Raw genomic sequence first — 25,452 nt, forward strand, 5'->3', positions numbered from 1 at the left:
CCTTCGGCTCAGGTCATGATCTCAGGGCCCTGGGATCCAGCCTTGCATCTGGGCTCCCTGCTCAGCGGGGAGTCTGCTTCTCCCTTGCCCTCTGCCCCCCCACCACTCATGTGCACGTGCTCTCTCAAATAAATAAAATCTTAAAAAAAAAAAAAAGATTCTTTTAAAAAGGTGTATGACTCTGAATTCAAACACACTAGGGCTCCCATCCCTCTTTCTTATTTGCATATGTTCAAGAGCTCTGCATCTGTAGGAAGTAGGAAGCAGCCATCTGTGAGACAGGCCAGTAGCCTGGGATCAAGCTTCCCCCAACAACCCAGCACAATAATGCAAATCCCCAGCAAGCTGAAGCCACTTTTCCGTGCACACCATACCAAACATCTTGCACTTGCAGATACTCTGGGAAGGGGTGACATAAGTGGGATCATAGGACACATGCTGCTTGGACCATAAAGACTTTTAACTTTAACAAAAAGGTACACCACATGGACTTTTGAAATGGCGTGCTTCCTTCTCTTGGTCTCCCTGCGCAGGCTCCATGCCCTCTGTTCAACACCACCTCCTCCGAGCACCTGGAGTGATCTGATGCCCAAGTCCAATCATATCAACCTCCGACCCCAGATTCTTCCTTGACTTTCCCTGGAGAATCTCTGGGAGCTGGCCTCTTTTCTGTTGCGTTCCTTTCCACAGTGCCCTGCTGAGGTCTGTCCCTGCAAACAGATCGTGTGGCCCCCGTACAGAGCCAGCTCCCACCCGTCTGAGCCCAGCAGGTGCTGCTCCAACCACCTGCAATGCCCTCCATCCCTTCTGCCCAGGAAGCCCGGCATCTCTGCTTCAAAGATTCAGCCCAGGTAAGTCCTGTCTCCATGGGCATGTCAAGCCCGGATGGACTTATGCCCTCTACTCATCACTACATTTATATTCATTCTGCTCCTTTTCCTTTCTGGTTTCCCAGTGACTGGTTGTTCCATCCCTGTGTCTCCAGGTCCTAAACCACAACAGCCACTACAATAATAATTACAACAACCAAGACACACTGAGGTCCTAGAACAGGCTGGGTTCTAAGCACTTTGTAGGCATTATTTCCTTTAATCTTTCCAACAACCCTATGAATGTAGGCACTGTTACAATTTTCATTTTCCAGACAGAACAACTGTAGTTCAGAGAGTCCAACCTTGGGTCAGAAGAGCTAACATCTGCACAGACTCTGGCTTCTACCCAACAGTGCTTCCTATAGTTCTTATGGTGAGTACTATGAAATGTGTAAGCCTGATGATTCACAGACCTGTACCCCTGGGGCAAATAATATATTATACATACATAAATAAATAAATAAATAAAAGTGCCCCCAGCTGAAAGCTTCAGAAACTGAGGGTCAGAGAGGTCACCTGCTCAGCCCGGAGTCACACAGCCAGTGTGAACCAGAACTGAGGCCTCCTGCCTGCAAATCCAGGTCACTTGTCTTCACTTACAACTTGCTAAATGCTTCACCCAGGCCACGCGAGCAAATGGGTGCTTCTGTCCCTAGAGGGAAATACGACACTTCCTCTGGGGGTCGGAAGCAAGTTACTGAAATGTCTGCATCAACTTTTAAAGAGATCAGGTCATGCACCCACTCTGCTTCCTGGGCAAAGAACATCTGGAAGCTTAAAACACTCAACAGCTGGGAGATATCCTTAAAAAGCACCATTTATTACTCCCACAATGAAAGCCACACTGTCGGTTTGGGGGGAAGGGGAGCAACTTGGCAGCTATCAGTTTCTTGCCTGTGCACCCTGAGCCCCATGAGCTACTGGAACAAATGGAAGGAGCCGCCGCCAATCCACCCTCATTGATTAAGTCCCGGCATGAGTCAGGTCCACAGGACCGGTGGGTGATGGGATGCGAACCTGCATTGATAGTCTACACTAGGATTCATTCCCCAAGCAGGCTGAACTGCGGGCATAGGGCAAAATCCGAGGGAGCAACCACACCACAAACATCTCTTCAAAAGGCAAAAAGTTCTAAGCCTCAAATGTTCGGCCCTACCCTTAGGTCCATACTCCATCCACTGACATTCCAGGACGAAAGAATGTGGATGAGCCTTGGAGCTGCCAGATGGGAGAGATGATCTGTGGTACAAGGGACAAAGGGACATTTGTGTTCAGATCCTAGCCCCCAATCCCGCCACTTCAGCGAAGGGGAGGCCTCCCCTAGACTGCCCTGTGTTCCTGAGGGATGGGCAGAGGGTGCCATTAACAAACTTCTCCCAAACACTCCTAAATTCTTCCACGTTGCACATATCAACCATCGACCTAGAACCCTTGAGGCAGACATAACCTCAAGGCAGGAAAACATACCAGTGAAGACACAAAGATCCTAAAATTAGGCTGCCTGGCTTCAAATCTTAGCTCTGTCCCTACTACTTATTCACAGTTACCTTGAAAAGTCACTTACCTCTCTGCCTTGGTTTTTCCAATCGGTAAAATGGGGAAATTAAGACCGACCACACAAACTACACATACAAAGGCAGAGCGCTCAGGTCAGAAGCTGGTATACAGTCAGAGCTGTTCATATGCAAGCTAGCATGAGTCCACAGTGGAAGAAATCAAGGCCCAAAGGAGGGTAACAATTCATGTCATTTTGCAGAGACAGGGGCTTAGGCATGGATCCCAAGACTCCAAAGCCAGGAATTTAAAAAAAATGAAACAACACTCACAAATGTTTTTCAAAATGGGAAGCACTCAACACCCTCACTCATTCATCACGTGTTTACTGACCACCTATTGTGCCAGACACCCCGTTCCAGCATATTTGGGGCTCATGGGCTGGCTGGATAATAATCACCAGCACTTACTGAGCACCAACTACATGCTGGCTCTGGAGGAAGTTCCCTGTGCACAGAATCTCCTTCAATCTTCACAACAAAGTACCTGGTAGGTACTATTGACTTTCCAGTTGTACAGACGAGGAAACACACTCAAGAGGGTGACTTCTCCCAGGAGATTTGAGACTTCCCAAGGCAGAGGCAGGACCCAAACATAGATTGTGGGAACAAGAAGCCCTCCCTCTTACCCATTACGCTTTGGACGCTTTTCCATGTTCCTAATGCATGGGAACAACTCTCTGACGGCTTTTGGTGGTCTCTGCCACCGAAGAACAGAACAATGCAAAATGCCAGGCAGAGCCCCAGGTCATTAGACACCCAGGCTCTGGGCTCTCAGACCCTAAATGAATGAATAAATCTTGTTGATGAACCAGGTCCTTCTCCCAGAAGAGGGATCTGCCTGCCCTCCTCCCCCAGTTTGGGTCTGAAGGCTGGAATGTGAGGCAGGGAGGAACACAGAAATTACAGGGCTATTTATTCGTGGGGTAGGCATCCAGGGCGGGGTGGGGCCTCTTGGGAGCCCATTCTATTAGACCACAACCAGTGTATCTGTTGCTGGAGAGCTTACCCTGGCTGGGGTATGTAAGTCCCGGGCAATCAGAAACACAGTTTCACCGGAGCAGGCGTGCTGCCTTGCTACATTCCAAGCAGAAAGGCACTAGGACTTCTGGACAGGAAGAGGGGAAACCCATCTGGGCAGGTCAAGATCATCGGGCGGAGCACAATGGTCCAGCAGGACCATGGACCTGCCTGGAATCCTGGGCCCACGATGAAAGAAAATACACTGAACAGGGGCTGTTTCCAGAATGCCAATCCCACTGCTCCCACTGCGTGACCTTGTCTGAGCTACTGCCCATCTCCTGGGCTTCAGTTTCTATCTCAGCATCAGTCTGGGGCAGGTATAAGTGATCTTTAAACACCAAGCGGGATCAACATCAGCAGGACGGAGCCCTTGCTCAGCCTTTATTATCACTCTGGTCCAGAGTTAATCCTGCACGATCTCCTTTCAACCTCGAAATGATCCAGACTTTTACCCTTGGTTCACAGTGGAGGAAACTGAGGTAGGGAAAAGTTAAGGTCACTGCACAATGAACTAAGTCACAGAAGGAGGCAAAGGCAGGAGGGAAGCAGTGGCCATCCGATGTCACAGACGGAGCTCTTAACCACCACACCAAGAATATTTTCTTTCAGATTATCAGTGAAGGTGAAATACTTGGCCAAAGAAGTCCCTTCCAATTTTGAGAGTGTAGGATCCCGGGACAGTCCCAAAGCAACACGGGATGCCAGCACTCCAGACACAAACCCTGCCCTGTGGGACCTGTGTGAACAGGCAAACAAGACGCGCCTGGGCACCTTGGTGGCTCAGTCAATGAAGTGTCTGCCTTTGGCTCAGGTCATGATCCCAGGGTCCTCAAATCAGGCCCGAGTAGGGCTCCCTGCTCAACAGGGAGCCCGCTTCTCCTTCTCCCTCTGCCTGCCACTCCCCCTGCTTGTGCTCTCTCTCTCGCTCTCTCTCACTAGCTCTTTCTCTAATAAATAAAACCTATAAAAATATTTTTTAAAAGACCACTTACTTAAAAACAAACAAACAAAACACACACACACACTGCACCCGGCAGCACTGTTTGTGTGGGGAAAAAAAACAACAAAACAAAACAAAGAAAAACAACTGCCAACAATTTGCATGCCCTTGGAGAATAGATAAATAAACCATGGTGTGTTCACACAGCAGAAGAGATGACCACAGCGAGAAACAGACTGCTGTGTACCAACCGGACTTATCACGAGGTGCTGAGGCCCAAAGGAAGCTGCAGAGAGCACGGAATTTTTGTAAAGCTCAAGAGGAAGGAAAGAAAATAGTATAGTATTTAGGCTGACTCATGTATACAGTGAAAACAATTTTTAAGCAAAGAAACGATAAACTCCCAAACTCAGGATCACAGTTCTCCCTGGAGGAGAGCGCTGAGGCCTAGGGCTGGGAGAGACTGGAAAGAAGACGCAGGTGGAGTCAGGGCTCACAGGTCGGACCCTGGCTCCTGAGCAAGGTGCAGGGTTTACAGGTGTCCACGTACTACCATGCCTCATGACTGGCCAATAAATGGCAGCCGTTTCTTCTGGAGGCATCAATAGAGGATGATGCGCTAACTATCAAAGCTACATGAAATCTGCTCACCAACTGTCACCACAAATGTGTGTTACCAAAAGCATTTGCTGGTCAATTCTTCTGCAAGAAAAACAACTCTTGGACAGGTGTTTGATATGGTGGAGTGTCCAGGGTGGGCACACTGTGACCCCTGCTAGGCTGTTGGCTGCTACGTTAGCGAGTACCTGCCCTCGCCCAATCTTCGCCAGGCACCAGGAAGCTGGGAGCCCCCCTGTACTCTGGGAAGTGCAATAAGAACCACCTGCTAGAACTCTGAGGACATGACCAAGAACACGCATGGGAGAGCTAAACTGAGACACCTGACGGGGTAAACACTGGCCGCTGGAATCCAAAGGATGAAGACTCAGGGCAGTGCTGCAAGGCACAAGACTTGTGCTCTGATACTCTGACTGGAGGACCATAGCTGGAGTTTCATACAATTTCTGTGCCCCGTGCCAAAACCAAAGGCAACGAAAGAAAAAAGAGGCTAAGTTGGACATCATCAAAATTAAAACCACTTGTGCATTCAAGGAGTGAAGAGACAACACAGAGAATGGGAGAAAATGTTTGCAAATTATATACCTAAAAATGGATTAATACCCAGAATATATAAAGAACCCCTACAACTCAGCAGCAGCAACAAACATTTCTGTTAAGATCTAGAAGTGGTCAATAAGCACAGGAGAAAACGCTCAACACTTAGTCGTTTAGTGCAATGCAAATCAAACCCACTGTGAGACATCATTTCACAATTACCAGGGTGGCTACCACTTACCATATACATGTAGGTACAGTTATGTATATATGTAAAATAAGTGTTGGTGAGAGTATGAAGCAACTATGGAAAACAGTATGGCAGTCTCCCCAAAAAACTGAACACAGAATCACCACATGACCCAGCAATACCTACAACCACAATTCCAGAGGCATAATTCACGGTAGCCACATGGTGGAGGCAACCTAGATGTCCATCAACCAGTGAACAGATGACCAAACCGTGGTATGTGCATCCAGCAGAAGAGCACCCAGCCTTAAAGCACTGACCCGTGCTCCAACAGGACATTATGTTAAGTGAGCTAAGCCAGCCCCTGAAGGACAAGTGCTGTCCGATCCCACGGATAGCAAGTACTTGGACTAGTCACAGTAGCAGAGACGGAGAGTAAAACAGTGGTTGCTGAGGCTGGAGGGAGGAGGAATCGGGACTCAGTGCTTAATGGGGACAAAGTTTCAGTTTGGGAAGACGAAGACGCTCTCCAGATTCATGGCTACACAACAATGTGAATGTGCTTAATGTCCCTGAACTGGACACCTAAAAATGGTGAAAATGGTCAATTTCATTATGTGTATTTTACCTCCATAAAAAAATGTAAATATGAAAACTAAAAAACTAAAAACAAGCTACGCCTCAACCCCCCCACATTTGTCAATGAGGATGGCGATCAGCTCTGTCACCTCAAAGGCTTTGCTACAAGGATTGAGTGAGCCCAAGCCCGCAGGTAGAGCAAAGCGCTTCGTGAGCAGGCACTCAATAAATGAGAGTAAGCGCCCAGCATACAGCAAGAGCCGTTCTCCAAGACTCAACCCAGTCCCTCACAAAATGGGGAAGAAACAGACGGGAGACATGAAAGGCTTACTCACTGTGACCCCCGCCCAGAAACACCTCTCCCTGACTTTGCTGACACCATCGGCCAGACTCCAAGATTCCAGGCAGGTGCAGAGGTGGCCGAGATGGCCTCACCTGGTCAGGCCCCCTCCCCGTCAATCAGACACCAGAAACTCTGTTCTTGGGAATCATGGGGCAGGGGGTAGGGAGCAGGTACAGAGGTCTTATCAGTAAGAGAGCTTCCTCTCAACTCCCAGGTCCACTTTCCACCAGGAATACCAGCAATCCAGGTCAACAGACAGTGCAGAAATCATTTCCTATCTGTAGGGCTCACAGTTCTGCAGTCTGATCCCCCTCCCATTCATGTTGGGTTTAAAGAGCCAGAGGTGAGATATGCAGCAGGCCTGGATCCACTTCCTCTCTGCCACCCACCTCCACCCCCTAGATGTGCCAGCTGGAGGGCGGGTCCCCAACCACCTCTGGGAGAGCCTGTGAGCTCCAGGAGCCTCAGATGTGGTGCCTGGGAGGCGAGAGGCACGCCCTAAATCTGTTCATCTGAACCCAGTTTCCTCCTGTGTCACCTTTTACAGAGGAAGAAACTCAGCCCCGAGTCGTGAAAGTCATGCATCTACCCTGCAGCAGTGCTGAGGTTCAAGCCAGAGAGTCTGGCGTTAGGGTCTGGGGAGACGGAGGCAGACGTGAGGCCAGGGACATACAGGAAGGTCCGATGGACGTTGTCCCTTCTGCCCACGCCGCCCGAAGCAAAGCTGGGTACAGGGAGGCACTTACAAGGGTCACCGGGAGAGCAAATGGAAGTGGCACCCTTGTTTCCTTGTTCAGAAATCCGAGGGAGACGGTCTGCGAGGAGGGAGGAGGAGAGGGCTGAGCCAGACACCTGAGCGCTTCCTCTCCGCGGGCACTGCATCAATGTGCTCGTCACGCCTCCCCCTCACTGCCACCAAGTCCCACTTGTGATTAAAACAGGTTTAGGACACAGAACAACCAGTAACGGGAAGCCCTTCGCCCTCCCTCCCCATCACCCGGGAGAGCTACAACCTCAATTCTTCCCTTTGCCCTCTCAGTCTCGATCCAGAGACTGTCTCATTCAGAACAGCCACCTGGGGTCTTGATACCTAAAATTTACAGCTGAAGCCAAAACTGCCCTGCCCTTTCAGAATACTGCAGAAGAGGGGGGACCGGAAGACGGGAGGGGAATAAAGAGAAATTTCATCTAGGGAAGAGGATTCGTTTTTATATTTCCTGAGGATCTGGAGTTCATGGGTTGATTCCAAACCCAGTCTTCACACTCTGACCTGGGTTCCCGTCAACTTTGTAAGAATTGTGTGAACTTGGGCGGGTCAGGGAACACCTCTGAGCCTCCATTTGTCCTATCTGGAAAATGGGGTTGATAATGGTTGCTGTCACATAAGGCAGTGCTGAGCAATGCACAGGTTGATGACCGTGACATACCTGGCACTGCGCCCTTCACACAGCAGGCTCAGCCACTGTCCGTAACATACCACTCTGATCACTACAGATGCTCACCGTCAGCTGAAGGAAGGAATTCGTGTTCCCACTCAGAGATAAGAAACAGACTCCTAGCCCCTCTATCACAGGCAAACCCATCTCCACTACCTACTCCACTCCAACCCTGTCCACGACCCCCATCCCCTGACCATGCCGCCTTCCCAACCAACCAGACCTCCACCACCCTATCAGAGACCCACCCAAGTCAGCGGCTCTTGAAGCCTTCCCTTGTGTTCGGTCGCCGGGCTTCCTGGGCTCCAGCACCATCCCGTTCATCTCCGAGAACCACTGTCCCAGCATGGTGTTGTCCACATGTGCAAAATCCCATGTGTGTATCCCCGCACTAGACTCACTCAGTGGGGAGGGTCTCCAAGGGGCCCCCGGAGCTCTTCTCAACTGCAGAGCGGCAAGCCTAGCACAATGCCTGCATGTGAGACAGGCAGTAAATGCTGGTGACTGAACGCAGCTGTTCAAGTGCAATTTACACACGTAATTCACACTTACTAACTGCACGAATTAATGTGGGGATGGTTCTGCACGCTGGTGCACAGCCGGGGCTTAGCCCGGTAGGATGGGGATTTCCTACAGCGACGGGTAATACTGAACACCATGAGGCTGCTGAGGGCCGCTGCACTGCAGCACTTTTGCTCTCACTCTGCCGAGATCTCTCAAAGGCAAGGGCTAGATCTTCCGTGAAGTAAACTCTGTAGCCCTGCTCTGCCACGGCCCTGGAGCCCTGCGTAGTTCCAGGCACAGAAACCTCCTGTGGTCCCCAACTATGTCCTTAATGAATTTTTCCTGCCAGACGCTCCCACAGATAACACGGGAAAAGCTGTACGAAGTGGGGTGGGGCTTCTCTCCCCATGAGAGCTGCTTGTTTGTTTCCCTCAGCAACTTCTCTGCGATCGCGCACAGTAAATGAAGAGGGATCTGAAAATCACGCATGTTCCCCTGCCAGAAATTGGCCATGACGAACCCGGCAGGAGGGCAAAAGCCCAGGAGCTGCCGGGAAGCCATCATCATCATCATCACTGCCCGGTAACGGCCCACCAACACCACGGCTCCCCATCCAGTGGGATACAAAAGGATTGGCTTCCTAAAGAAAAAAAAAAAAAAAAAAGCCAACCTGGGTCAAGGCGGAGAGGGAACAGGAAAAGGAAAGGAGCAGTCTAGAATCTAAGAAGCAGTTACTTTCCCAGGCACACACAGCCCGTCACAAAAGCACGTAAGGGTCTGAAGAAGCAATTCGGAACACCACGGGCAAGCTGTTCTATGGAAGAAACGTTTCTTCTCTTCAGAGAGGGGCTGGCCCAGTTGCAGCTTTCAGTCAACAAAGACTGAGGCAGGGAGCGCCCACCAGGGTACCAGCACCTCACCCTGGGCATGGGGGTGTGGGAGGAGGGGCACAGCAAAGCCTGGCATGTCTGCTCATGCAATGGGAGAGCCATGGCTGTGGGGGCAAGCTCTTGCACACGTCTGTCCCACGTGTGTATTTTCTTTGGAGACAGAATGGACTTCTGCCTGGAGAGCAGAGCTGGAAGGGTTCCATGTGGGACTGAAGAGGTCGTCAGCCGCCTTCCAAACAAGGGAGGTACTTGGACTTCATTCCACAGAGATAAGGAGCTACAGAAGGTTTTGAACAGGGGCAGGGATGAGATCAGAGTGCATTTCGGAGAGATCGGTGTGCTCATGGTGTCCTGGGTGTGGAGTCTGGGAAGAACATTCTAGCTAATGCAGCCCAGAGTGCCCTCTTACTGGAGGATTGGCTTTTCCCATTTTTCAAAAGGTAATAGAAAAAACAAAAGGTCCTCTGTGTGGACCGGCCCTTGTAATTTATGGGAGAGCAGCCGGAGCAGACGGAGGCCCCTTCCGGCATTTGCTCCGCCAGGTTTCTTCCACAGTCCCACTTAAGTAATGACTCATCCAGCCAGGGCGGGAGGCAGCCTTGGGGTCACGTCAGCTCATCTTCCCACTTAGAGACAAAGACATCTCCGATCCTTAGGGAGCCTCGCTTCTTATAAAACAGATGAGTGCATCTGGTCCATTAAAAACCCACGAGGCAAAGGCCAGAGTGTCCCGGCGAGGTCTTTACTCAGAGGACACAACCGCTGGGGACCTGGGGGGTCTCACCCACAGGCCGTGCTTCCTGTTGCCACAGCCTCCACTGCCCCCTTACAGGCCCACCTTCCCCCCAGAGCACCTGGGAAGAGGAGCTTGGAGGCTGCCTGCTGGCCATAGCCTCCACTGTCCTCCCAGAGCCAAAGGCACTATCCCTTCCCTAGCATCTCGCTGGACATTCCACACATGTTTTCTCAATCAGTAAGGCATTCCCTGCATAGTTACTTGTTTAAAAGGAAAGGCAAAGGGTTTTTTAAACAAGCAAGGGGTGACGAAGGAAAGGGGAAATCACTGTCTTCCACCACCATGGCAGCACATGGAAAATGTCTTTGTAGACACAACTCCCAGACAGTGCAATAAGGTTTCCACATTTTATACCTGAAGGATTCCTGAGACCCTCAACGCTGGTTATGCAACCATCCCTCCTCTGGTCCAGCACTGAGACCTGACATCACGGTGCCGGAACGGCTTCCCGGAGCTCCCGCCTCTTGCAGCCTGCCCTACCTGCCTGGGGGGTGCACCCTCCCGTCCCACTTCTGCCCAGAGTGTGCTGTTCAGAGGGCAGGTGAGATCCGGAACTCCAAGGCTAAAAGCTTGTAATGCCTTCCCATGTTTAGTCGGAGCACCCGCTGCATGATAGGCAGGCAGTGAGCAGCCACCAAACAGCCCAGAGAACCCAGCCCTCACCCACTCCAAACAACAGGCTGAGCAGAAGCCCGGCTAGCCTGGCCAGAGGCAGCGGGCGGATACAGGGCTTGAACGATAGTGAAGGTCAGGAATGACAGGGTTCGTCCCGAGGACTGGCGTCTGAAGACAGATTATTGACAGTCCTGTCTCCCCCAGACAGAAGCAGCCCCCAGCAGGACAACTGGGAGGGGTATCAGCCCCCCTCCCGTACTTCCTCTCCTAACTCACTCCTGCTTATGCTTCCCGTCTCAGCCTAGGGGTCACCTCCTGGAGGAAGCAGTTTGCATGTCTATATTATTCTTTCTATTTTTCTATGTCTTAAAAGTAAAGTCAAAGTAGCGTTTTGGCCCTCACCACCACCACCATCCCCGCTTTCCTCCTCAGATGATGACAGCGACTTTGATCTAAGTCCTTCTGGCCCATTCTCTAGACACTCACATCCATCCCCGATTATCCTTAAGGAACACGGAGCAGGAGCTGTGAGTTCTCAAACTGACCAAGGGGTGTGGGCCTCACATATGCTTTCAGTTTTACCGCATGCTGCCCGCTGGTCCCTCGGGAGACCTCATGCTCGCAGCTGAGTCAGGGGACCCTGAGACACACAACCTCGCCAAGACTTGAGTCAGGCTTGCTATTTTGGGCACATTTTAAAATAGGAAAGATGTACCCCCTGGACACAACTCAAATGCCTGTCAGCTGAAGGATGTGTTCCGAACCGGGGGCGTATCCATGGAACAGAACGGCCGTCTGAACACCAAACTGCAAATACCTGTGGCAGAATCCCCCATGCGTCAGGCTACGCGAGAAAAACCAGACTCGGGGGGCTACACACCATCCCAGTCCGTTTCCGTGAGAAAGACAAAACTGTAAGGTCAGAGAACAAATTACTGGCTGTCAGTGGCTGGGGACAGGGTAGCAGACTGACTGCAAAGGGACAGGAGGGACGTCTGGGGGTGATGGAAGTCATCTGGATCTCGACAGTGATGACAACACAACAGTGTTACACAGTGTTGTGTGTTTATGACAACGTCCCATGCGGTTTGCCAAAACAGAGTGAATCCGCTAGACCGATGTCAGACCTCCACCACACCTCGCACTTGACCGCATCAGTGAGACTCAGAACCTCTCCACGTGCACTCGTGCCTCTGCTTTCTTCCTTGAGAGCTGCTTATTGATCTCTTTTACCTACTTTGTGATGAGGTTGTTTAGCTCTTTGTTATTGACTTTGGGGAACTCTGCACCTTCTTTATTACAGCTTTTCTGTGCTTAGACACGCTTTCTTCCTGAATAGCTGGTCACATCTGTCCATGTTTCCTTTCTCATGTGTGCTCCGCTCCTTCTCTGGCGAACCTCTCCTAGGCCTCCCTGTCTCACTGGGAAGCAGGATTTCAGTACTGACCCTTTCACCCCACAGAAACTATCCTCCCATATTATTCTACTCATATTTTTTCACACTCCTTACAATAATGGGGCTTGTTTGTAGACTTGCTTCTTTCTGTGTCTCCCCCATACTTAATAAACTCCCTGAGAACTGGTACCATATCTGTTGATCACTACTGAACACCCAAGGCCTAGAACAATGCCCAGCACATAAGAGGCATTCCACAAACATCTGCTGAATAAGAAAGTCAAGAAAAGTCTAACGCAAGTGCCTATGATGAATGGAAACATGCGTCTAGCATGTAATACACACTATACGTAACTGTTAATGACGTATCAATGTATCACTGTACCACTGACAGTAGTAAACATCACACCTCTCACCAGAAAACAGCAAATGTGGCTTCAGGGCCAATCTCATGAACTCCAATAGTTACCTAAAACTTTTAAAATATTGAGACACTATGATGTAATAATTCTGAGACTGGAGGTTTATCAAAAACAACAACATCAACAACAAATACAATACAAAACAAAAGAAAAACAAAAAACCCTAAAAAGCTTTAACTGAAATATTGAAAAAATTATATATATTATATATATGTATAAAATATATATATAAACAGTCTACTATCATCTAAATGATAGTAGCATCAAATAGTAGCATCTACTAGCATCAAAATGAGAAGAATGATTACGTGAGCAATGAAGTTGTCACTGAACGGAAATGTTATCTACCAATAAGAATGGACAGAGAATGCAAGAGTATTCAGGGGTGCCTACTACCTGATGGTAACTAGGACAAGTCAGGATGTGACGTATACACCAGAAGGACAACCACAGCGATAAAGACAAAACAGTAACTGTATTTAACTCAAGAAATTATATTTAACTTTTATAGGCTTTTCCCCAGATTTTCAAAGATAAGCTCCACTTCCTTTCACATGCAGAAAACTAAATTTCCCATCACAGAGTCTGGAATCTCCAACTCAGTTACCTGCTTCCTGAAATATCCTCCAAGTGCATTTGTCATCTCTCTAAATATAAAATCTGGAAAACTACTCCTTGGTTGCAATCCTTGGAAAGCACCCCCAGAGTTGGCGGTACCCACTTAAGTCCATTTCTGCCTGGTCTTTAAGGCTCTTGAGAGTGCTCCAGCCTCCTGCCATCACCCCTTGACACACAGGAGCCTCCTTCTCTTGGTTCCCCATCTTCCGGGCCCTTGCTGAGACCAAAGACCCCTCACCCCTCTTCCCTCCGGGGTGGGGACTGGAGGACTCAGCTGCCACATACCTGGCTGCCTCCTTTTCATGTCTCTCCTCCTTACCCCAGCAGATACCACCAGCGATCTGCCTCTCTCCTCCACTGGGAGGTTCCTCACTGCAGAATCAATCTCCTGTACCTGTACTCCCTCGCCCATGCACTCGCTCCTTCCATCCCCTGAATTCCTACCATGTCCCAGGCACCCTTCTAGGGCTGCCCTGTTGGACAGAAACAGAACACCAGACACGTGTACCTTGAGATTTTCTGTAGGCACGTTTTTAAAAAGTTAAAAGAAACAGGTGAAATTAATCTTAATAATGTATATAAGCCAATATATCCAAAATCTCATTTCAATATACAATCAACATTAAAGAATTCATTAATGAGGTATTTCACATTCTCTTTTTGTACTAAAAGTCTTTGATAGCAATGTGTATTTTACACATGCATTACATCTCCATTAAGACAAGCCTCTTCCAAGCGCTCAGGGGCCATCTCGGGCTGGTGGCTACCACACTGGACAGCAGTTTTAGATGCTTGGGATACAGCACTGAACAGTCCAGAAGCCCATTACTGGCAGCCATGCCCAGCACCACAGCCTGGACCAAGAGCCCGTGATGCTTGCTTGTTTGCCCAGAGGTCCTGGCTTCTGACCCTGTTTTAAGCCCTTCTCAGCATAGTAGGCAGACGAATCGTTTCAAAAGCTCAATCACATCCCGTCAGTTTTCCATCTGAAACCCTTCAATAGCTCCCCCTTTTACAGAGCAAACGATGAATTGCAGTGTAAGGTGACAGATATTAGCTAGATTTGTTGTGATGCTCATTTCACCAAAGTCAGGTACACCTGAGACTAACAGAACGTTTTATGTCAATTACACCTCAGTTAAGGGAAGAAAAAAGAAAACAACGTCTCCGCAAAGACCTGAAGACCATGTAAAGGACCCACTGCGTGCTGCTCTGCTCCCCTTCCGCCTCTGTCCTGTCCGCCTGGCTCATGCCACCGCCCCAGTACATTCTCGGTATTGCTCTCCCGTCTCACAGGCTCACCCCTGCTCTCAGCCTCTATCTTGGCTCTCCCCAGGGCCTGGAACAGCCTCCTCTGGACGAACCTCCTCTACCTCCTTCAAGGCTGTTCCAATGTCGGCTTCTGGATGGAGCATGCCCGGACCAGCCAACTTAACACTGCAGCCCACCCCAAGCCTCCAGACCCTTACCTGCTCTACCTGCTACCTTAGAACACATTATCCTCTAAAGCACTATTAACAGGACACCTGGGTGGCTCAGTCGTAAAGTGTCTGCCTTCCTTCAGGTCATGATCCCGGGGTCCTGGGATGGAGTCCTGCATTGGGCTCCCTGATCAGTGGGGAGTCTGCTTTATTTATTTGAGACAGAGAGAAAGCGAAAGAGAGAGCGAGAGTGAACAAGCAGAGGGAGCAGCAGAGGGAGAGGGACAGGCAGGCTCTCCACTGAGCAGGGAGCCCCGCATGGGGCTTGATCCCAGGATCTGGGGATCATGACCTGAGCCACCAAAGGCAGACATTTCACTGACTGAGCCACCCAGGCACCCTCAACATATGAATTTTGGAAGGACGTAAACATTCAGTCCATAGCAAATACCATGGAGAAAAATAAATCTCAGGAGGGGAAATGAAAGAATACAAATATAGCAACTACCACTTATATAATAACTACCACATGCCAGGCCTGGTGCTAGGCACTTCACGCCCAGCGGCACAGCGGGGCCAGACTCACTCTGCACAGAATGGGTGCAGTTTCTGCCTCCACCAGTTCCACATCTCCCTCTGAGGACCACCCTGCCCCACCGTGCGGCTTGGACTGGAAAGGACGCTAGAGGAGGGCAGGGATTTTTATCTCTTTCCTTCCCTGCTGGATCTCTGGCAGCTAGAACAGTGCCCGGCACATGTCAACCGCTCAGCAAATGAACGAACGGATCCATCAGTCTTGAGCAGAGTAGCAGAATGACCAGGCAAAGGGAGTCCTAAAGAAAAATCAGTAACAACCGCTCTTCTGTTTTTGTCAAGAGCTTACTTCCTCTGTGCTAAGTGCTCTGCACCATCCCAGAGAGGGAAAAACCATTCTCCCTGCATAGGGCTGAGAGGTTAAGTCACCTGCAAAGACAGACTGAGGCCTGAGGGGTACCCCACCCCCTGCCACTTCCCTGTCTTTTTGGAGACCTGCTTCTGCAGCTTCCCTGATCACTTATCTCTTTCTTACTTACAACAGCCAGCCTTTCTCTCAGATGCTTGCAAAGACCTCTAGTGAAGTCACTGCCATCTTGTCATCTGTGTACCCAGAATGTCACCTTTACATTAAAATGTATTCAGAAACCACTACTCCAAGCAGCCACAGGAAGTAATAAAAACCCAGTAATTGTAGCAGTAATATTAGCTAACTTTTACAGAGGGTTTACTATGAGCCCAGGCACTCTGCCGAATGCCTGCTGTTCATCCCCGATTTCCTCCTCACGGCAACTTGTGAAGCAGGTGCTTTACTGTCCCCATTTTATAGATGACAAAACTGAGGCTCACAGAGGTGAAGTAACTTGCCCCCAAAATAACCCTGATCTGCACTACCTCTTATAGGCATTACCCAGATGCCTCCAGCAGCTACCTGGGTTCCTTGTCTTTCTTCAGTGTCCGTTCCCACGGGGCAAACCCTCCACTTCCCAACACTTTGGGCTGTTTCATCTCTAAGACAATGAGAGTAGACTAGGAGCTGCTTGATTCCTTAAAACAAAGCAGTCCTTGACAGTCACCTGATTCAAATGAGAACCAGGGCTGTGTTAGCCACCAGACAGGTGAAGACCACCGGACCCTCCCCACTCCTCCCTCCTCTGCTCTCAAGCAGCTCATGGTTAAGCAGGGAGAAAGAGGCAGGTAAAGAAGTAATCCTGGGGCTAGGATTACCCACCAGACACTAGCAAAACAACACCCTCTACCTTCGCCCCCCCACACACAAAAAGAGGAAGAGAAAATAAAGGAAAGACAAGTCAGAATTCTGCCACCAAAAATGACTGAGTCCATTTTGGCCTCGTGAACGTAAGTCTTGCGTTTTATGACCCACAGTGTCGTCGTTTTTACCGACAGGGTTGAGAGAGGGGCTGCGACAATCTTTGGATGGGAGGTTTGGAAGCTACTGGAGCTGCACACAGGCGGGATAAAGGCAGGGACTCAGAGCAGTTACAGGGAATGTGCAGGAAGGGGAAGACTTGCTCAAAGAGCCCTACCTCCCATCTACTGTGGATGTTGATGGTCATTAAACGTCGGTTACCAAGTCAGGCAGGGTGCCTGGTTGTGGCACTTTACAAATACTCACAGATTCTGCACCATGTCGGAGCTTCCTGTCCGGGCTCCGGGGGGGCTTTGCTCCCCAGGCTCTGGGGCCAGAGCTCTGCAGACACTAAAGGCCTGTCTGAGGCTCCGTGGCCGCACTCGGAGCAGCCCGATCCAAGGGGCGGAAGAGGCAGGCAGCCAGAGCCAGAGGTGTCTTTGTACGAGATGTAAGGATTGGGGCACCTGGGTGGCTCAGTCATTATGCGTCTGCCTTTGACTCAGGTGATGATTCCAGGGTCCAGAGATCCAGCCTTGTAATCCGGCTCCCTGCTCAGCAGGAAGCCTGCTTCTCTCCCCCACCCCCACTCCCTCTGCTTGTGCTCCCTCTCTCGCTCTCTGTCAAATAAATAAATAAAATCTTAAAAAAAAAAAAAAAAGTCAGGATTTCTGTCCTGCCTGAGTCCTGCTGCTCCTGGTCAAAAAGCATCTTTTGCATATTCTTTTTTTTTTTTTAAGATTTTATTTATTTATTTGACAAACAGAGCTCACAAGTAGGCAGAGAGGCAGGCAGAGAGAGAGGAGGAAGCAGGCTCCCCGTGGAGCAGAGAGCCTGATGTGGGGCTCGATCCCAGGACCTCGGGATCATGACCCAAGCCGAAGGCAGAGACTTACCCCACTGAGCCACCCAGGGGCCCCATCCTTTGCATATTCTTAATTTCACTGCCCTCTTACTTCTGGGCGCAGGCCCTGGGCCATATCCTGAGGCTTGTGTTAGTTCCCACCTGTGTGACCTCAGGGGCTACTTTCAACTACTCTGAGCTGTGGGTTCCTCACCTACAAAATTCTGGTAATAATAATAATTTTATATGATCACTGGGAGATTAAGTGAGATAATATATTTAAAGCCTTTAAAACCGATGCTGGCCCATGATAAGAACCTCATCATTGCTAGATACTTAATTATAATTGCCTGGTGAGGTTGTAAGGGGCCTACAATCCAAAGAACATGCTTGGCATAATATATAATTTCCTGTTATTATAGGAACTACTATCATCATTATTATTTATTATTATTACTATTGTTATTAGTTCCTTAGATTACTTGGAGAAACAGAAGAGACGGAGGAGGCACCTATCAGAGAACCATCTGAGCAGCATTCTCCAGTAGGCCTAGAATTTCTGAGGCTTACTAGGTAGACTATAGAAGTGACCATCAATGGGGCTTATCGATGTTGGTCTGTTGCCACCTTGGATCCGGGGCTCCCTACAGACCCAGGATACAGAACAAGGGAGTCCTGGTCTCTTAAAGAGATCACAAACCAGCATCAGGAGAGAGGGAAAAAAACAAACACAAGGAGAGTGATGTGTCTACAGCCAGCTATGAAAGGGAGTGCAAAATAAAAGGCCCAAGCATCCAGGAGGGCATCTGACAAGAAAGAGCCACAGTCAAGAACAGCCTTTAACAGGCCCATGGCCACATCGCCCGACAATTCGTTCCGGCAACTATCCAAGGTCCTCGGCTTCCTCAGAAAAGGGCTGATCTGCCATTGGTCTGGCCAAATTCAGGGACATGAACACAAAGAAGAAGAAAGCAGGGGTGTCTTATCATCCAGGAGACTCCTGAGCCGAGCTGTTGGAGACAAGTGCCCATCCCAGGCAGGCAGAAGATTCCAAACCCAGCCAGCCTGCCTGCCAGCCATTCAAGAAGAAAAAAAAAGCTGAAGCCCATGGGACTGAGTGGATGTGGACAGGGAGAATTCCTCCGGTGTTTAGACCAGCAATCACAGAGACCAGTGGGGGTCGGAGATCTCAGAACTGAGAAAAAGGACTCCCACCTTCTAAGCCAAAAAAGCTCCAGCCACGGACAGAAAGAGCACACCAGACAGCATGGGGGTGGGAGGGAGGGGAGAGGGAGGAAGAGAGAGTAAAATTCGAAAAAGCAGCTGATTTCCTCTCCTCTTCCAGAGAAGCCTGGCTTATGCAGGATTCTGCACTCAGAGTAGGTAAAGCCACAAAAACAATAAACAGGACCCTTCACCAGACCAAACAACAATGTGACCACATAATAAATCCCCTCTGGGAATTCAATGGGTACAGCATTATGGTCGTCCCTGGACCCAGCCAGCCTTTCCATCACCAGACCCACACGAGGAATTCCAGTTGGGCCCTCTGCCAACGGCTCAGACCACGAGGCCGTCCTCACCTCTAAGATGTAACTCCCCTCAAGTCGTGGAGACCGGGCCACGAGGCTCTGCCCAGCCGGCGATTCTGTTTGTCCTTCTGCTGCTTCCAAGGTTTTTCTCCCAATAAATCTTTCAGGAAGTTCCACTCAGGGTTCAGAGGATCCATACAAGTACCTTTTCCACTGGTTAGAGTTTTACAAAGATTTGCTGTGACCACAGGACTGTGTCAAATGAACAAGCCTCAACTTGTCAAGGCCAGTATGCAAAATAGGTCTGCAACATCCTATGACTAACAGCAGAGCAGATACAGTCCCTGTCCTCCAAGCCCCCGCCCACCCACCACACACAAACACACGTTTTTCTCCAGGCTTTGCTTCCTCCAGCCGCAAAACAGCTCCAGGAGGCAGGGCTCACAGTGGTGAAGTGGGCCAGAGGGGGTTGCCAGCCTCCCTTTGGAAAACATAAGACCAGAAAGGAAGACCAAAACTTCGCCCTCTTCTCCCTAAAAACCCTTGCAAGTGATTTCCCCTCTTCTCTCATCTTCTGGAAGGGCCTGAAGCCAGGGGCTCCCGTGAACAGAAGAATATTCCATGCTTACAGAGTATCAGGAAAATTCATAGTGTATCCGGGCACCGGACACATGCAGCCTCATGGCTGCCCTTCCTGAAAGTCAATACCCACCCCCAACACTGGCAAGAATAAGAGCATGTTAGTCTAAGGAGAGTAAACACAATTACACCAACAAGCCATCCAAAAAGAATGACCATGAGAAGGATGTGGGGGCACCCAGCAAATCTGTAAATGCAATGCAAAAGCAGAGAAAGTTTCCAAAAACAGTTTCTGGGTTTTTGAAAATCATCTGGTGGGGGAAGATAATGGTCAAAGGATGGAGGCAGCATCATATGCTTCACAGACCGCCGGATTCTCAAAAGGGTCCTCCAAACCCTATCTGCGACCCCAAATCGGTACTGATTGGAGGAGCTCTTTTTTTAGGTGTTCGGTAACAATATACCTTCCATCAAGTGCACAAACCAGGAATTATCTCATGCATGCATTGTCCATTTGATGTCTCCCCCCCCCACCCCGCCCCCCACCAACGCCCAAACTCACGGCCACTCTCCAGTCTGGTGATGAGGAAAGTGTGCGGTTAACAAGCACACATCGGAATCCTGAAGCCCCTCTCCTCCGTCCAACTACTCTCTGCGCATCCCAACTCACCAGGCCTAGGCTTGCGAGTTCCCAGAAACGCAGAGGGCAAAATTCTAACTTACTGGAAGGTGGATCCCGCTGTGTCTCGGCAGGTCGCCGGGGCTGCCAACACCCTCTCCGCGTGGAAATCCGCTCGGGGCCCCGGGGAGTGTCGGGGTCCGTCCCTGCGCGCGGCCCCTCGCTGCGGGTCCGGGTCCAGGCCGCCCCGAGCCTGCCCAGCCCGCGGGCCCATGTGCTCGGCGGCCGCACGCGCTCTGCCCGCTGGAGCGCGGGGCTGGCGGGCCGCCCGTGACGTCACGGCGGCTCGCGCTCGGGCCGCGGGGGAGGGGAAACGCGCGCCGCCCGGCCGGCCGCGTGCGTCCCCGGTCCCCGCGCGCCCGGTGCTCGCAGGCCCCGGCTCCTAACCGCCCCGCGCGCCCCTCCGCCCGCCGCCGGGGCAGCGCGGGTCGCGGAGCGGCGGAGGGCTGCGGGAGGAGGCGGGGCGGGCCTTGGCCGCCGAGGACCCAGAAGACGCTGGGCTGGGGGAGGGGAGCGGAACGCTCGGTACCCGGAGAGAGGGTGGGGGGAGCGCTCGGCACCCGCGGGGGTCGCGGCTGCACTGGCGCCCGGGTCAGAGTGAACCCGCGCGAACCCTGCGGGGATGCCCGCACGCTGGAGCGCCGCGATTTCCGCACTCCCGCTCCCAGCCTTCCTCCCCATCCTGGCGCTCTGGAAGCAGAGAGTCTTCCCACTTGCCGGACGGGGAAGGTGAGGTCTGTGAAATAGGACCAAGATGCTCTGAAATGGGAGGGAAGACCCCTGTCTCAGCTCCATCCCTAGCGATCCGAGCGCCTCCGTGGGTACCACCCAGCGTCCGCGGGCCTGGCGAGGGGGGCACACGCACCTTCCCACCTTCTTGGATCTCCCTCTCCTTCCCCCAAAGGCTGAGGTTGGCAAACCCCCGTAGAGAGCCGCTGTCTGCACCGTTCCCTCCACCATAAAGTATGACAGTCCCCCACCCCCACCTCCCAGTGCCCAATAGTCCCTCCGAAGGAGCTCCGGAGCGCACGCCTTTTTGTTTTCTCCTCGTTATCCCCGGACTGGACCTATGCAAGGAGCTGTCTCCTTTCAGTTGAGCATTTATTGAGCACCTACGGGGAGCCGAAGCCCTGCGAGGCGATGGGGAGGGTCTCAAAGACAAATTGGGTACAGACCATGGAAAGTCACAGACCGGTGAAAAGACAGACGCAAGTGGGTGACTTCGATATTATGGAAGCTAAGGCTTCCCCCGTCTCCCCACCCAATGCCTCTCCTGTATCATTTCTACCCACCCACTCCTCCCTCCCTCTTGTGTCATATTGTTCTATTTCCATAGCTTCTTCCCGACGGGAAGCGTTCTCCTCTCTTGAAAAAGGAAAAAACGTTCCGTTGATGCTTGCAGACTGCCCGCTACACATACCCGTTTATAATCACGAAACAGTTGTTTTGGGCCTGGCGTCTTTGGGAGCTGGGCGCCGTGTCTAGGCTATGGTAGTCAAACCTCTGCACCCACCCAACGGCCGGTAGGAGCTGTGTGAACTTAGCCCTTTGATTGCTTAAATGTTCTCCCAGGAACCAAGGTCATCCCTGGGTGGGGGGGGGGGGGGGCATAGTTGCCTGCTGGATGCACCCAGGCCACAGGAGGCCCAGCTTCTAAAGGCAACCTCAATTCCCTTCCCGGGTCGGGACTGTGGCTACAGATCCTCCCGTTAGCTGCCTACCCTGGGGCCTCTCTGGGCTGAAAAGACACCTGGCCCTAGGACTCCTTCAGCCTTGACCTTGACTCTGCGTGCCCTCTCTGAATACCTAATACACTAATACTGGGCTCACAATTTTCCTTTTTGAAAATTCTTCTTTAAAATTAAAAAAAAATTTTTTTCAGGAAAATACAAAATATTTCAATATCCCTACCTTGAAAAATTAACTTTTTAGTTTTTTTAATTTAAACTGAATTTAATTTACATATCCTGTATTATTAGTTGCAGAGGTAGAATTTAGTGATTCAGCAATTGCATACGACACCCACAAAATTAACTATCTTTTACATTTTGGCATATTTGCTCCCAGTTTTTTTTTTTTAATCATTTGTTTTTGCAAAAGTGGTACAGAATATGTGCATTGTAAAAAATTGAAACTAATGAAATAAATACAGAAAATAAAAGGAAACCAAAACTTTATCAGCTAGAAATAATTTTCATGAATATTAGATAAATCCCAGACATTTATCTTTTATGATATATCTATGTGTGTGTATATATATATACATATATATATATAAAATAAAAAAGCAGGGTTGACAGAAGAATAGATAGATTAAAAAAATAAATCTATTATAAAATAGTAACACCTTAAAGTTGCTGTTTTCAAATTTAAGGTATTTTACTTCCTCTTAATAGAAGAAAGGGACGCTGATAGGAAGCTGAAAGAATTAAATTCTACAAAGGTTCAGAAAAGCGATGGTGAAAAACGGGAAGAGTGTGAATCCGGGTCTCTCTGTTTTATAGAGCAGGCAAATCCTTCCAGGATGTCAGCACATTTCCTCTCACCTTCCCTGACTTCGCCTCCTTTATCTGTGCCGCTGATATTCCGTGGCCTCCCTCTGCTTTATAACCGTGATGCTCATGGTCGGTTAGTCTTGGGTCTATAATAAAATAATCTCATGCTCACGTCCAGTCCTTTGCTTTTCCACATCTGCTTCCTCATCTACAAAATCATCCACTTGTTTATCCCACACTACGGAGCCCCTAGTGTATGCCTGGCACGCCCTAGTCCCCGGGACTCTAAAGCAAGGTCCCTGCTCTCCAAGGGCTTAGGTTCCAGTAAGAGGAGGTGGACAAAGAAGCCGAGAACCAAGACAGTTTCAGCAGTGATAAATGCTACTGAGACAGAAAAGCTAGGTGAAGGGCAGAGAGGGAAGGGAGGAGGGGAACTGACTCTAGATAGGAATCTGACCAAGAGGCCAGATGTGCAGACTGGAGAGCGTGCCCCTGGCCTGGGGAATAGTTCAGAGCAAAGGCCTAGAGCCACAGGAAAACAGGATCATCAATCATTCCACAAAGGCTGTCAAGTCAGACAGGGAAACAGTGGCCGGTGGTCATCCTTTTCTATCAGATCAGGAGTCACGTGTCTTCAGCTCGCCCTTCTCTCCGCAGCACACACTCCCTAAATACACGGTGACCCCATGAGTGAATGAATGCACGGCCATCCTGGGTCTTGAGATAGGACGAGAGGGGAAAGTGCCAGGTGTAGCAGAAGCACAGAAGGGAGCATCTATTTGGCACAGGCTGAGAAGGCTCCCCAGGGAAAGTGGTGACTGAGGCAAAACTTGAAAAACAGATTAGAGTTTGCCAGTCCAAATGAGGAGGAGAATAGGGGTATTTGAGCAAAGGGAAAGACAAGTACACTTGTGGGTTGGACAAACTATAAGCGATTGGCTATGGCTAGAGGATAAAATCACTATTAGAGTGGGGGCCTGGGTAGCTCAATCAGTTGAGTGTCCAACTCTTTTTTTTTTTTTCCTTTTAAGATTTATTTGTTTATTTATTTATTTGTCAGAGAGAGGAAAAGCACAAAGAGGGGGAGCAGCAGGCAGAGGGAGAAGCAGACTCCCTCTGAGCAAGGACCCTGCTGTGGGACTCGATCCCAAAACCCTGGGATCATGACCTGAGCTGAAGGCAGACACTTCACCCACTGAGCCACCCAGGCATTCCTGAGCGTCCATCTCTTGATTTCAGCTCAGGTCATAATCTCAGAGACCTGAGATTGAGCCCCACAAGTACATAGCCTGCTTGGGATTCTTTCTCTCCCTCTCCTTCTCCCCTAACCCCCCTTCTGTCTCTAAAAACAAAACAAAACACTATTGGTAAAGTGTGAAAAGGCAGCGAAGACAGAGAAGGGTACACCAGATTCTGAGGAGCCTTGAGTTCCAAGTAATTTAGCCTTTGTCCTTCAGAAAAGGGAAAGCCCCTGAGGACCTTTGACCAGGCCTGAGACACAGGCTGTCTCCCTGGGTGGAAAGACCGCACTTGCTCTCCTTCAGAGAACAGATTTCAGGGGGCACCTGACCAGAAGCAAAGACAGAGATTAGGAGGTGGCAACAAAAATCCCAATGAGAAAAAGATATCCTGGATCTGAGCAGTTGCCTTAGGAATGGAGAGGAAGGGATAAATGGAGAAGAACATTTAGGAAGATAAACCCATTAGATGAAGCAGTCTGGGGAGAAGGGGGAGGGAAGGAGGAATCATGGGGGAGGGCAAGGTTTCCGGGTTAAGCAGGATGGGGCTGATGGTCGATTAATTCAGACGGGGCATACACAGAAAGGATGCAGATTTGAGTGGGGAATTGGGGTGCCCTCAGTTGGGGACTGGTTGACTTAAACGAACATTTGGGTCTTCCAAGTGAAGTCCAGGAGGCAAGCGGCTCGAGGTGTCCCACATTCATGGAAGGAGTCTTGGCAGGAGGTAGACATTGAGCAGTCACCAACATACAGAACAGTGGCTGATGCGTTGGACAGGAATGAGATCACCCAGGCAGGAAGTGTGTTTTAAATGGGAGGACCAGGGATAAAACACTGAGGAATGAGCATTTATGGGGCAGAAAAAGACAGAGGCTGCTTCTGTTCAGAAGGCTCTCTTGTAAATCTGTGATTTCAGGTTTGGTCCTCCACCTTCTGCCCGACTCCACAGCCCCTGACAGTCCTTAAGACAGAATCACCCCTTTGCTGAGGCACCAGACCCCTGAGTTCCCTTCTCGATGTCTGTCCATTGATTAGGGTCATTAGGCTCACCCATCTATCCTTCATGCTCACAGCCTTTGCTCTGGAATAGGCTTTTCTCCCTCCCTCTGGATTCTGCAACAACCCATCTGGTCCCTCTGACTTCACATCTCTGTGCTCTGATAGACTCCAAGTAGTGTCTGCGGATTTGCTTTATGAAGACCAGGTTTCTCTATCCTTGCCCCAGCCACCTACTATCTAACTGTCCCATGTCCTTAGCTTTTCCTTTTTTCCTAGAATATTCGTCTTTAGAGCTCAGCTGTGCTGTTTTTTAGCCCCTGTGTTTCCTGTTCCATGAGACAGTTCACAGAATCTGCCAGCTTGTATCTCCTGCTTGTAGGACTCACACTTATGCTGGCCCCAACCCTGACTGGCAACCTCCAGTAGC

At 50.1% G+C, this 25,452-nt stretch overlaps 1 long non-coding RNA gene across 4 annotated transcripts in view; it reads right to left on the reverse strand.

The window, feature by feature from the left end:
- LOC308341058 overlaps positions 1-20,542 on the reverse strand; it is a 216,668-nt gene extending 196,126 nt beyond the window's left edge. For 3 of the 4 annotated variants that reach the window (XR_013966672.1, XR_013966674.1, XR_013966675.1), the window contains exon 1: positions 20,335-20,540. This is a non-coding gene — a long non-coding RNA (uncharacterized lncRNA). Of the gene's footprint in view, positions 1-20,334 lie in introns of all 4 variants that reach the window. The other variant, XR_013966673.1, reaches the window with a different exon arrangement.
- Positions 20,543-25,452: the final 4,910 nt, after the last annotated feature.

Source organism: Martes martes (genome assembly GCF_963455335.1).
Source record: "Martes martes genome assembly, chromosome: 4".
Classification (NCBI taxonomy): Eukaryota; Metazoa; Chordata; class Mammalia; order Carnivora; family Mustelidae; genus Martes; species Martes martes.